This window comes from Mus caroli, chromosome 1 (assembly GCF_900094665.2).
Source record: "Mus caroli chromosome 1, CAROLI_EIJ_v1.1, whole genome shotgun sequence".
NCBI lineage: Eukaryota > Metazoa > Chordata > Mammalia > Rodentia > Muridae > Mus > Mus caroli.
Window position 1 is genome coordinate 22,785,541 of NC_034570.1, and position 15,214 is coordinate 22,800,754.

Sequence of the window (15,214 nt, forward strand, 5' to 3'; positions counted from 1 at the left end):
GGGAATGGGTGGGTAGGGAAGTGGGGGGCGCTATGGGGGACTTTTGGGATAGCATTGGAAATGTAATTGAGGAAAATATGTAATAAAAATATTAAAAAGAAAAAAAAAAGAAAATTACATATGAATCAATTTATCTCAACATGCACACACATATACATATATATCTTACTACTTTATTCTCAAATTAAATCAAATATCAATTATTTTCCACAGAAATCATGATTATTCTAACTTAAATTCCTTGCATAAGTTTTAAAATATTATTTTTATTTTAATTAATTATTTTATTTAGTTACATCCCAAATGCTGCCTTTCCATTTCCATCTCAGAGTTCCTTCCCCCATCCCTCTCCCCTTTACCTCTGAGAGGGTCCTCCCTCCCACCATCTTACCCCACCCTGGGGCATCAAGTATCCACAGGATTAGGCTATTAATGTCCTGGGGATCTTTTGTTGGTGGCTCATTCTCTGGGAGCTCTCAGGGATCCATATTAGTTGACACTGTTGGTCTTCCTATGGGTTTGCCATCCCCTTCAGTTCCTTCAGTCCTTCCCCTAGCTTTTCCATAGGGTTCTCTGATCTCTGCACAATGTTTGGATGTGAGTGTCTGTATCTATCTCAGTCAGCTGCTGGTAGAACCTTTCAGAGGACAGTCATACTAGGGTCCTTATGGAATCACAACATGCCATCACTAATATTCAGGTACTGGTGCCTACCTGTGGGATGGATCCCAAATTGTCACTGACACTGTTAAGCCATTCCTTCACTCTCTGCTCCATTTTTGTCCCTGCATTTCTTTTATATAGGAGCAATTTGGTATCAAAAGTTCTGTAGGTGGATTGATGTCTCCAACTATCCAATAGGGGTCCTATTTGACTTCTGAAGCGATCTCTTCAGGTTCCATATCCTCAGTATTGGGCATTTCAGCTAATGTCACCGACATTGAGTCCTGGGAGCTTCCCCAATCCCAGGATTAATCTTCATTTTCCTTGTGCAAGTTCATAATAGTAGGTAAAGTATGCTAAATTATAAACTTACTTGGGAACCTGAGCTCATTATATGCATAACTTTAGGCTAAAAATTATTGTTTGAGTGTAGTTGGAAAAGGAACACCTTGTCTCTAAAAAGAAAGTAAAATTCATATCCAGTATATGTATGTGAAATTTCTCAATATAGTATAAACATCTCTATATTGTTGCTTTATACTACATTTTTAACTTTCCTTATAATGAGAAGGAATACCAGTGCTTTAAATTTTCAATATGTTTCTTAATATCCTATAGAATTCCTACATACAAATTGATCTTTCTAATTAGACTTTTGTTGTGTATTACTTTACATAAATTTCTTGTCATTTTTCACTTTTAATAAATTTCAGTTTAGTCTACTTGTGTGGAAACTATGAAAATTCCATCATACTTGGTATGAACGCATTTTTGGAATATTATCATAAATTATCTAAAATACTTGAAATAATTTTTTAGTGATTTTTAAATATTTAATATCAGCAATATTCCATAAAATAACTTGTACAGAACTGTGTATAAGTATTGGTAAATGGGCCCAAATTGATTCAGTCTCAACCTCTGGAACCTTAAAGTTTTTACATTTCTATAAAATTCACTTGCTAAGTGCTATAGTGTATAATGTGAGTTAAAAATGTTGATCTCTCTTACTTCATAAATAAACAGGTATTAAATCTACTTAAATAATGAAACCCAATTTGATACATTTCTAAATTATATTTCATCAATTTATATAATTTGGGGGAGAAACTGTAGTATGTTTATTTGAAAGTGGAAGCATCCCCAGTAGTTTGTCAAAGAACACAGCTTTCCATGAATATGAGAAATATAAATGGATGGTAATTTTGTGATATAATCCAAGTTTAATACCTACACCCTGCAATGATGATAACTAATAATGTATACATATATACATTATATATATACACATACACACACACATACACACATATACACATATACACATATGCACATATACACATATACACATATACATATATACATTCTTTTAAGTTAATCTTTAATTTTACACTCCAGATTTTCTTCCCCTTCCAGTCCACCCTCCGATTGTTCCACCTCCCATACCTCTTCCCTGTCTCCTCTCTCTGTGATGATGACCCCACCCCTACCTTCCAACCCACCAGACCTCTAAAATCCCTGGGACCTCCAGTCTCTTGAGTGTTAGGTGCGTCTTCTCTTACTGAACCCAGATCTGGCAGTTCTCTGCTGTATCTGTGTTGGGGGCCTGATATCAGCTGATGTATGCTGCCTGGTTGGTTGTCAAGTGTCTGAAAGATCTCAGGGGTATAGGTTAACTGAGTCTACTGCTCCTCCTACAGGGATGCCCTCTACCTTAGCTTCTGTTAGTTTTTCCATAATTCAACCACAGTTGTCACTATCTTCTGTCCATTGGTTGGATGCAAATATCTGTATCTGACTCTTTCAGCTGCTTATTGGTCTTTGAGAGTGTGGTCAGGATAGGTCCCTTTTTGTGAGCACTCCATAGCCTCAGTAATAGTGTCAGGCCTTGGAGACTCCTCCTGAGCTGGATGCCACTTTGAGCCTGTCACTGGAACTTTTTTTTCCTCCTCATCCTCTTCTCCATTTCCATCCCTGTAATTTTCTTTTCAGACAAAAAATGGTGGGTCAGAGTTTTTATTGTGGGCTGGAAACCTCACATCCTTCACTTGATGCCCTGTCTTTCTGCTGGAGGTAGGCTTTACAAGTTCCCTCCTCTGCACTGTAGAGCATTTCATCTAGGGTCCTTCCCTTTGGGTCCTAAGAGTTTCTCACATCCCAGGTATCTAGTACCTTCTGGAGGGTCTCTCCACCTCCTACCTCCAGAGGCTGCCTGTTCTACCCTTATGATTTTTGAAGTTGTTCCTTCATTATAATTAGTTTTCATCATCGCTATTGTGTCATTGCTTTCTAAGACATTTTTAAAATGGATTTTGTTTTGTAGTCCTACCTTCTTTCTTAGCTTGTAGGAGAAGCTATAACAATGTTTGTAGATTTGTAAAGCAGCCAAGGATAAAGTGTTGCACTGGGAAACCCTGGTGATGGCAATAAGTGATCTTCACCTCATTTCCTCTATGCTATACACCTTCTAACTTCCTATTCATTGACTCAGTAGGAACTTTTGACTCTCCTCTTTTCACATGAATGTCTTTCTGCATACAGAGACAGAAAACTATGTTAGTAGTGCTTACTAAAAATTTTATAAATTCTTACCATCACGAGCTATTACAGAATCTCTACCCCTTCCTAGCCCCCATAGTATGAGATTTTAATGAAGCTTCTCTTCATGTGTTCATATACAGCTTTCCTAAGGCTTTCTAAGCATGTGTGTATTCTTCCAAATTCTGTTCTTTGTGTCTGATTCTTTTCCATCAAGTGGAAATCTGATGATGTAAGATGTTTGGTGAATGATCTCAAAAACTCTATAACTAGTGTGATAGTAAACATTATCTAGGTAGATAGATAGATAGAGAGATAGAGAGATAGAGAGATGGATGACAGATCAATAGATAGATCGATAGATAGATACATACACACATATACATACATAAATATACAGCCTACTATATATATGTATATATATATATATATATAAGACAGATGATAGGTAGGTAGATAGGTAGGTAGATAGATAGATAGATAGATAGATAGATAGATAGATAGATAGATAGTAGATAAATAGACCCCTCTGTGTGTGTGTGTGTGTGTGTGTGTGTGTGTGTGTGTGTGTTGACAAAATTGGGACTTAGGAGTACTCAGTAGTTGAAAACACTGGATGCTCTTCCAGAGTACTAGAATATCATTTCTAGTAACAACATGGTTATTCACAGCTCTTAGCAATTACAATTTCAAGGGATCTGATTTGCTCTGCTGTACTCCATTGGCATAAGGCACACAATGATACACCGTCATACATGTAGCAAAACCATACAATCAATATAAAATTAATAAAATAAAATATTTAATGACAAAATTTATATATTTGTTGTGATTTTTATCATTATGCCAAAAATGGTATGAGTTTATTAACCAAAATAACCTTGTTATCATAATATTTACTATTTATTTGACTGAAGAATTCAAATATGCATTAAGGCTTAAAGTAATAGTGCAGTGGTTATGAGAACTTGCTCTACTAAGGAAGACTTAAATTTGGTGGCTAGCACCCATGCTGGATGCCTCACAACCTTCTATAACTCCAGTTCCAAGGGAATGAATTGTACCCACATACAAATGGTATTCTCTCACTTAGACTTATATACATACATCAAGAATAAAGCAATAAATCCTATTTCAAAGGGATGTTTTTATTAAAAATTAAGCTACTTTTCTACGTTTCAAATTCTAGTAAACACTCCTGGGCAGAGTAATCTCCCAGATATCTGGTGTTCAAATGAGCATGAATGAGGTTTACAGAAGCTGTTTCAGTGTTAATAAAAAAACTAGTTTCAATAAGAATTTATTATGTATGTTATTGAGTTGTTTGGTTTCATGACTTTGCAGAGCACAGACTGGTTAGACTTAGAAAATGTCATGAAGATTGCTCCAATGCATGGAAAATATCCCTAATGTCATGCAAGAAAGCAATAAAGGTGACTAAGAAAAGAATAAGCAAGAATAATATGCCACAGGTATAAAATAATATCTATAAACTTTAAGGTAGGAGAATCAGCTTTATATTTATTCATAACACTATCCTTAGTCTGTAGGATTGATAAATTGGTGCAAATTTATAAATTTATTTTGTACATTTTATAGATAGATTGAATCACCCCCTGATTGAAAAAGTAATTACAGTATATGTCTGTGCCCTCAAACAGTACTGTCACTTCTGGTAGTTTAGAAAAACATTTATTGAATTTTCAAAATGAACTTTATTCCAAAAACAAGGTATATATGGTGCATTTATAAATTACAGTCTATATTATGGAAAGCTAAAAATACTAGGAGTTGTTCATTTTCCTACTAAGTCTCCTTTATACTCTTTACAGCTTTATTTTACTTATTTCCTAAATATTGTTTTGCATTTTTCTCTGCAAATCACTGTAATATGATAGCAAAGCAAGTACAATACCAAGTATAGGTGTTTTCCATGTAATGGTAAACATAAACACAGTCAATCTCTATTCACTATGTAAAAATTTGTAGCAGAAGAAAATAGTGTTTTGCCAAAGAATTATGAAGATCTACCCTCTAAACTAGGCTTTGTAAATTAACAAAATAACAATAAAATGTTAACTAGAGATTTATGGCATGACAACTCATACACTATTACATTCAGTGCTGTAGCATTTCTGAGGTAAGCAGCTCTGTATTCACTCCAAAATATGAAGATAGAGGTTCAGAGGACTTCTTCAGAAATCTCATCATAAGCACTCTGAAGTTCAATCTCAATGGTTTTGCTTCTCCTATGTCTTATTTTATTCTGCCAAATGTAACTAAAATATCTGTGTAATATCAGTGGCTTATTTAATTGATTTGAATCTTTCAACTTGATGCCTTTGATTAACATTTCACGCACACTCCTTTAAATCAATGTATATTTTAGAATCTCTTGCACAGTTACACTGCTAGTTTCCAATTAATACTATGATATTCAACAAAAAATTAGTATACTGCAAACTTATACAAAAAAAGTAAAATTAAAGCAAATCATATTATTAATCCATCTTCACTAATTTTATATAGCTTCACTAAAATTATGCTTAGTAAGCATATATTTATATTTTAATATCAAGATATTGATAGAATGATGATACTACTTTATATCCTTCTTACATATTTAACTTTACCAAATTCAAATCTGTCACAATTATTTATTAATTTATTACAACATTATAGATTTATAACATACTTATATATTATATTATAGCATATATATGTATCTATATATGTACTCATATAACTTAACTTATTACATTATAGTATATACATATATCTACTCATAACATTGAATAAAATAATATTTACCATATATTTCAAGTAGAGAACATCAAGAACAGAAGTGAAGAAGTTGGAGGAGTAGATCTTGGCTGGTTGGAGTTGGGTGAGGTGGGAGGTGTAGAGGGAGGGAAAACTGTAGTCAGAATGCTTATATGACAAAATAATATATTTTCAATAAAAAAGTTTTTAAAATACAAGACAATTTTATATTGGATAATTGTGTATCAGGTACAGTACTTTCATCAACATTTTCCATGATTTTCACACTCGTTTTATTATTCTTTCTCTGAAGTACCTGAAAGAATAGAATATTTCCTTACATGAGCAACTTTCTTTTTGTATGACTGGCTCCAACTCTTTGTAGAGGTATATATAATTTTCCATAGTATTTTTGATATTTATTTCTGTATTGTAATAATTAGTTGATATGGGAAATGTTTCCCATTTACTACTTCAATATTTTTTAAGTCTTCATTTGCATGGCAATTCCTTTGCTCTCACTGGGTTTTCTTTGATGGATACTACAAAAAGTAGGGAATATCAAAAGCTACTTGGCAAATTGCCTCTAAAAATGGTTTAATTTTTGGCATTCTTGGAAGGAGTGTGCAGAACAGATTAGGAAGCTTCATACTCCACTTCCATGAATAAGAAGTCAATCAGTCAATTACTGCTACTTTTAAAATATTATCAAATAGAAACACTTGCTGCATGGAACTGAAATGAAATTGTCTGTACCGTAGTTACTTTTGAATTAAGAATCTCAGAGTATTTTGTGATAAAGAAGTTTCAGAAATGCAGGCTAAAAATAAATATACTGAAAATTATATTTGTGTTTTTAACTTATTTTTAAAATTTTGTAGAGTGTATATATATATACACTCTATATCTATCTATCTATCTATCTATCTATCTATCTATCTATCTATCTATCTATCTATATATATATATATATATGGATATATGAACAGAGGTCTTCAGAGGCCAGCAGAAGGAATCAGATCTCATGGAACTGGAGTCCAAGACAGTGCAAGCTGCCCTATATAGATGTTTGAACCAACTCTTATCCTTTGCAAAAACAGACAGGCTTTTATCCAGTCCAAGCCTATACAAGTCTTCAGTGACTTCTGTTTAAAGTTACAGAGTAACATTTGCCAAACATTCTTAGATATTTTAAAATACTTTCTTAAATTTCAGTATTCTATAATAGTTTTTATCATGGTTCTTGGATACCAATATTTACTGTCCTGAGTCAGGGTTCTCTTGAGTCACAGAACTTATGGAACATCTCTGCGTATGAAGGGAATTTATTGTAATGATTTTCAGTCTGTAGTCCAACTAACCCAAAAATGGACAGCTGTGAATATGAAGTCCAAGAGGCTAGTAATTGCTCAATCCCATAAGGGTAGCTGTTTAATCTGGTCTTCTGTACAAGTAACCTCCAACTTGCCATATATTCTGGCAAGTAAGAACATATCCTCATTTTTATGTAGGCCAACAACAGAAGGTGTGGCTCAGATTAAATGCGAGTACATGCCAAACCTGGATTTACAACTTGCTTTTTCCTGGGCTGACTTTGAATTCAGAACTCTGTGTGCCTTAGTCTCCTGGAATTAAAGATGTTTACTACCTTGCCATGGTCTAAGGTTTTCATGGCTACTATGGATCCAAAGCTCCATGTCTAGATCCAGGCCAGAAACCTGTCTTCCATCCTCATGATCAGGATCACAGGTGTGGCCTCTATTTCTGGCTTATAGTTAATTGCAGATATAATCAAGCTAATAACCAGGAGGAGCCATCACAATTATTGTAAAATTAATATCAAATTAAGAGGTATAATATTTGCGTATGGGTAATCAACATTATTTTTTGATAAAACAAAATACCTGATGAGAAATATATAAAATCTATAATTTCATAATCCACCTGGACTGGAATTAGTGATACATAATTTCATTTTCCAAATTTTCAGAATGTTTCCTACAAGTAAGAAACATAATCTATTTCTTTTTTTTTAAACTTTCACTCATTTAGTTACTAAAACATTATCATATGGGCTATCTAATACAATTCTCTTAATGTTAAAGGTGCCTTTGGAAGAGGAAGATAAAGTATTTTAATTTTATAATTTAGCATCTTTGAATGGTGACTCATAAATAGACAGTAGTGTGAGCTGAAGAAAATACTTAGTGATTCTTAATAACATGAACATTATTTGACCCTAGCTGAAAATTTAAAACGTTAGTGGTAGAATATATAAACCATTTTACTTAGCCTTAGGGAAAATTCATGCCCTTCAAGGACTTATTTCAAATACATTTCTCTTAGTTCTTCCAATAATACAAAATCAATTTCATCTGAAGATATCACACAGCCATGGAGAAAAGTAGGGGTTGACTCTGAGGTTTGAGCTAATGCTTTCAAGATACTCAATATTCTTCTTCTCTTGCTCTTTTTGGCTCATTTGACCTATATATAACGTTAAACAGCTCCCTGGCTGACAGACAAGCTATCTCATCATATGGCAAATGGTAATACACTCCATTACACAGAAACTTTAAAATCTCAGCCCCACTGAGAAGCTGCTCAAAGAATTTAACTGCTCTCCTGGCAGATATCAGCCAATATCCAGATATATTAGCGAGGGAGCCACAGCTGACCACAGAAGGATGTGGGTGGGAATCAGGATCATATTTCAATTCCATGTAAAAGCTGCTTGAAGTTCATGTTCTTAATCTCTTTTTTATTGAGTGTCTTCAGAAAGAAAAATGATGCAAACCTTCTATATTGAAACAGAAATCTAACCCTGTTTCTTTCTTACTCATTAATGTGATTCTGATGATTCATGTGGTACATGAAAAATAATAGGACAACACCATGAAAATAGTAAAATACCACAACTGGATTTCAATATTTTTCTATGCATTATCAGATGTAATATTTAATTCAGAGAGAAATACAACCCTGAAGTTGAGTATCAATATTATGTTAAAATATATAAATTCTATTTTGAATTTAAAGAAATAGCTGGGGCAAGATTACTTCATGATTAGTAATTTTTTTGCTTTAGTTGTCACTTTTGAATATGTAATTGATTAAAAGTATAAAATAAAAAAGTCTCTCTTTGGTATTACCATTATGTGATGGTAAACTGAGAGCTGTCATCACCAGAAGATGAGAAAAACAAATTACAGTCAATTGACATAAAAAATACCCTTAGCTATCAGGGAAATGAATTTTAAAACAAATTTTAAGATTTCATCTCACCTTAGGTATAATGGCTAAGACTAAAAACAAAGAACCAGCCTATCAATGAAACAATTAAGTGTGTGAAATATAGGTGTGGCAAAAGGGGATCACTTATTCAGGGCTAATGGGAGTAGAAAGGTGTATAGACACTATACAAATCATTGTGGCACTTCCACAAAAAAAAAAAAAAAAAAAAAAAAAAAAAAAAATAAACTAACTAGAAATAGATCTGAAACATGGTCTCTTTATAACATACTCTGAGGCATATACCCAAAGGACCTATAACTTTCTATAAAAATATTACTCATATTACTTGTTGATACTGGTACTCTTTTGACAATAGCAGGAAGTCGAAACAGCCTAATTATCTATGAACTTAGAAATGATTGATAAAAGTTATATTTGTAAAACAGAATATTATTCTACTGTTTAGAAAAATAAAATTATGGAATTCACAGGTACAGGATTTTTAAACAATTATTATAAATGGCCTAACCCAGACTCATATAGATAAATGTTACCTCATTCTTGAATCCTGACTTTGAATTTTAAATACATATATTTCATTTGGAATATCTATTGAATTCTGGGAACTAGGAAGATATTGTGGGCAGGAACTTCAAAGGGGAGAAAGATAAAAAGCAATGATATAAGGTTTAAGGTAGTTGTATGGAAAAGAAATGGTGAAACTTTGTTAAAGGATGTGAGGGCAAGGTAGAGAAGAAAATATGACAAGGAATAATGAACCCTGATATATTTCCAAAATGTACTATGCAAATTACTTAATACTGAAGGAAAGTTATATGAATGCTACAAGAACAGGTAAAAAAGAAAGCATGGATCTTGTATCCCGGGTCCCTCATAGACCAGTTTGTATAGGAGAGCATGCAGGCTGCATAAGCAACTTAGCTTCTGCAACAGGGCCCCTTTCAGGCTTTCATCTTCAGCCAGGAGTCAGAACTGAGCTCCAGAATTCTTTGTGAACTTTCCCCACAAGGGGAGATTTGGCCTCCAGGGAGGGCTCTGACAGCAGGAGCAGTTGAGAATGCCATCTTGTTCCTCAGAGACCAGTCTGCTCAGGAGAGCACTCAGGCTGCAAAAGCAACATAGCTTCTGGGAAAAGGCCCATTTGGGCATTCATCTTCAGCCAGGAGGCAGAGCTGAGCTGCAGACCTCTGTGCACCTTCCCTGAAAGAGGAGAGCTTGCCTGCAGAGAGTACTCTGACTACTGAGACTCAGGAAAGAGTTGGACTCCCAGGAGTGCTGACAGAGGCTAACAGAATCACAGGAGGAACAAGCTCCAGCCAGAGACAGCTATAACAACTAGTGTCAGGAATTACCAGATGGCAAAAGGCAAACTTATGAAACTTACTAACAGAAACCAAGACCACTCAGCATCATCAGAACCCAGCACACCCACCACAGGGAATCCTGGATACCCCAACACACCAGAAAAACAAGATTCAGATTTAAAAGCATATCTCATGATACTGGTTGAGGGTTTGAAGAAGGAAATCAATAACTCACTTAAGGAAATACAGGAGAACACTGCAAAACAGGCAGACGACCTTAAAGAGGAAGCACAAAAATCCCTTAAAGAATTACAGGAAAACACAACCAAACAGGTGATGGAATTGAACAAAATCATCCAGGATCTAAAAATGGAAGTAGAAACAATAAAGAAAACCCAAAGGGAGACAACTCTGGAGATAGGAAAGAAATCAGGAACCAAAGATGAGAGCATCAGCAACAGAATGCAAGAGATAGAAGAGATAATCTCAGATGCAGAAGATTCCATAGAGAACATGGACACAACAATGAAAGAAAATGCAAAATGCATAAAGATCCTAACTCAAAACATCCAGGAAATCTAGGACACAATGAGAATACCAAACCTATGAATAATAGGAGTAGATGAGACTGAAGATTTTCAAATTAAAGGGCCAGAAAATACCTTTAACAAAATTATAGAAGAAAACTTCCCTAACCTAAAGAAAGAGATGCCCATGAACATAAAAGATGTCTACAGAACTCCAAATAGACTGGATCAGAAAAGAAATCCCTACCTAAATATAATAATCAGAACAACAAATGCAGTAAATAAAGATAGAATATTAAAAGCAGCAAGGGAAAAAGGTCAAGTAACATATAAAAGCAGACTTATTAGATTTACACAAGACTTCTCACTAGAGACTATGAAAGTGAGCAGATCCTGGACAAATGTTATAAAGACCCTAAGAGAACACAAATGTCAGCCCAGGCTACTATACCCAGCAAAACTCTTAATGACCACAGATGGAGAAACCAAAGTATTCCATGAGAAAACCAAACTTACACAATATTTTTCCACAAATCCAGCCCTTCAAAGGATAATAAAGGGAAAACACCAACAAAAGGACAGAAACTATACTTTAGAAGAAGCAAAAAAAGTAATCCTTCAACAAACCTAAAAGAACACAGCCTCAAGAACAGAACCCCAACTCTAACAAAAATAACACGAAGCAATAATTAATTTTCTTTAATATCCCTTAATATCAATGGACTCAATTCCCCAAAAAGACATAGACTAACAGAGTGGCTACACAAAAAGAACCCAACATTTTGCTGCTTACAGGAAATGAACCTCAGGTAAAAAGATAGATATTACCTCAGAGTGAAAAGCTGGAAAACAATTTTCCAAGCAAATAATCCAAAGAAACAAGCTGGAGTAGCCATTCTAATATTGAGTAAAATTGACTTCCAAACCAAAGGTATCAAAAAAAAGACAAGGACAGGAACTTCATACACATCAAAGTTAAAATCTTCCAAGATGAACTCTCACTTCTGAATATCTATGCTCCAAATGCAATGGCAGCAACATTCATTAAAGAAACTTTAGTAAAGCTCAAAGCACACATTGCACCACACACAATAATAGTGGGAGACTTCAACACCCCACTCTCACCAATGGAAAGATCCTGGAAACAGAAACTAAACAGAGACACATGGACACTAACAGAAGTTATGAAACAAATGGATTTAATAGATATCTACAGAACATTTTATTCTAAAACAAAAAGATATACCTTCTTCTCAGCACCTCATGGTACCTTTTCCAAATTGACCATATAATTGGTCACAAAACAAGTCCAACAAATACAAAAGTATTGAAATTGTACCATGCCTCCTATCAGATCACCATTGACTAAAGCTGTTCTTGAACAACAACATAAATAATAGAAAGCCAACATTCACGAGGAAGCTGAACAACACTCTACACAATGATACCTTGGTCAAAGAAGAAATAAAGAAAGAAATTAAAGACTTTTTATTTAGAGTTTAATGAAAATGAAGCCACAACATACTGAAACTTACGGGACACAATGAAAGCAGTCCCATGGGGAAAACTCATAGCTCTGAGTTCCTCCAAAAAGAAACTAGAGAGAGCGCACATTAGCAGCCTCACAACACACCTAAAAGTTCTAGAACCAAGGGTAGCAAATTCATGCAAGAGAAGTAGACAGCAGGAAATAATCAAACTTAGGGCTAAAATCAACCATGTGGAAAGAAAAAGAACTATGTAAAGATTCATACAAACCAGAAGCCGGTTTTTTTTTGTTTTTTTGTTTTTGAGAAAATCAACAAGATAGATAGACCCTTAGCAAGACTAACTAGAGGGCACAGGGACAGTATCCTAACTAACAAAATCAGAAATGAAAACAGAGACATAATAACAGAACATGAGGAAATCCAAAACATCATCAGATCCTAATACAAAAGGCTATACTCAAGAAAACCTGGAAAACCTTGAAGTCACCATGCCTGAACTCAAGCTGTAGTACAGAGCAATTGTGATAAAAAACTGAATGGCACTGGTACAGCGACAGACAGGTAGATCAATGGAATAGAATTGAAGACCTAGAAATGAACCCACACTCCTATCATCACTTGATCTTTGACAAGGGACCTAAAACCATCCAGTGGAAAAAAAGACAGCATTTTCAACAAATGGTGCTGGCACAACTTGTGGTTATCATGTAGAAGAATGCAAATTGATCTGTTTTTATCTCCTTGTAGAATGCTCAAGATGTAAGTGCATCAAAGAACTCCAAATAAAACCAGAGACACTGAAACTTATAGAGGAGAAAGTTGGGGAAAGCCTCGAAGATTTGCGCACAGGGGAAAAAAATCCTGAACAGAACAGTAATGGCTTGTGCTGTAAGATCTAGAATCGACAAATGGGACCTCATAAAATTGCAAAGCTTCTGTAAGGCAAAAGATACTGTCAATAAGACAAAAAGGCCACCAACAGATTAGGAATGGATTTTTACCAATCCTAAATCTGATAGGGGACAAATATCCAATATAAACAAAGAGCTCAAGAAGCTGGACTCCAGAAATTCAAATAATCACATTAAAAAGTGGGGGATACAGAGCTAAACAAAGAATTCTCAACTTAAGAATGAAGAATGGCTAGGAAGAACCAGAAAAAAATGTTCAACATCCTTAATAATCAGGGAAATGCAAATGAAAACAACCCTGAGATTCTACCTCACACCAGTCAGAATGGTTAAGATAAAAAATTCAGGTGACAGCAGATGCTGGTGAGGATGTGGAGAAAGAGGAACACTCCTCCATTGTTGGTGGGATTGCAAGCTTGTACAACCACTCTGGAAATCAGTCTGGCNGTTCCTCAGAANATTGGACATAGTACTACNGNAGGATCCAGCAATNCCTCTNNTGGGCATATATCCAGAAGATGTNCCAACNGGTAANAAGGACACATGCTCCACTATGTTCATAGCAGCCCTATTTATAATAGCCAGAAGCTGGAAAGAACACAGATGTCCCTCAACAGAGGAATGGATACAGAAACTGTGATACATTTACACAATGGAGTAGTACTCAGCTATTAAATTTTTACCTTTTCTAGCTGTAATTTCAAGAAGAAGAAAACAAAAGCCCCTTGTCACTTGCTGCGTCCAATAAACACAACTGCAAGGATTTTTCTTGGAAATAAAAGCCATCGTCTTACATGCCATAGAACTTGAGATGCTGCTGACCCCTTTAAAAGAAGTTTTTCTTCTCCTGGCAGGGCTTTTCCTGCTGTGCTTGACTCCTAGCTAGGGGTGCAGTGCAACTTATCAGTTTCTGCCTGGCAAATTGAGACTGCCTTCTAATCAAGTTAAACTAAATCAAGGGATGAATAGAGAGCAAATAAAATTTTAACCATTTTTTTCTTTTGAACATGAAACATAGAACAACAATCATTCAAAACACGAAAAAGAAAAAAAAAGACATTGACACATGAAGACATATTGGATGAAGACAGATTGGTGCACCAAAGACAGACAATAGATGGAGAGGGAAGAGAACTTGATATAACCAGAACTAAGGATATCTCCAGTAGAAGCCAGAGAGGAAGCAGAACATCTCCTGATTTCTTCCTGTTTCTAGGAGCGTGATGGCCATTTTCCTTCTTTTTTTTTTTCTCAATATTCAGTTCTTTATTAGCAAAACAAAGAGTCATTCACAGTTTCTCAATAATCTATAACATTCATTTCTTTATGAAAAAGAGGAAAAAATCCTGAAATGTATTATTTCTCCATTGTTTGGTTTTAGAGACTTCCTGACATTGGCTGCTTGTAGATACAGATCTGTTACTTAATACTTACTTCATATTTATTCTTCCCCATTGATGTTCACTGTTATGGCACTGTTATGGTATCTTGATTATTATGGCATTATACAGTCCTTGAGTCTAGTATCTTGATGCCTCCAAATTTACCCTATTCATTTAAATAAAATATTAAAAGCAAAAAAAAAAAAAAACCACCAAAAAAGATTAACAATACTCACAAAGGAACAAATAGTAATAATGAAAGGCCACTATGTTCCTAACTTGGAAGAGATATTATATAGTGGCCATCCTGAATAATGTAATTTTCATATTCAATGCAATTGTCATCTAATATAGATGACATTTTTCTGAATCCTATTCTCT

At 34.7% G+C, this 15,214-nt stretch overlaps 1 long non-coding RNA gene across 1 annotated transcript in view; it reads right to left on the minus strand.

The window, feature by feature from the left end:
- The window catches only part of LOC110301147, a 107,691-nt gene extending 101,627 nt beyond the window's left edge, over positions 1 to 6,064 (minus strand). The window contains exon 1 of the long non-coding RNA XR_002378687.1: positions 6,013 to 6,064. This is a non-coding gene — a long non-coding RNA (uncharacterized LOC110301147). The remainder of the gene's footprint in view (positions 1 to 6,012) is intronic.
- Between the last annotated feature and the right edge of the window lie 9,150 nt (positions 6,065 to 15,214).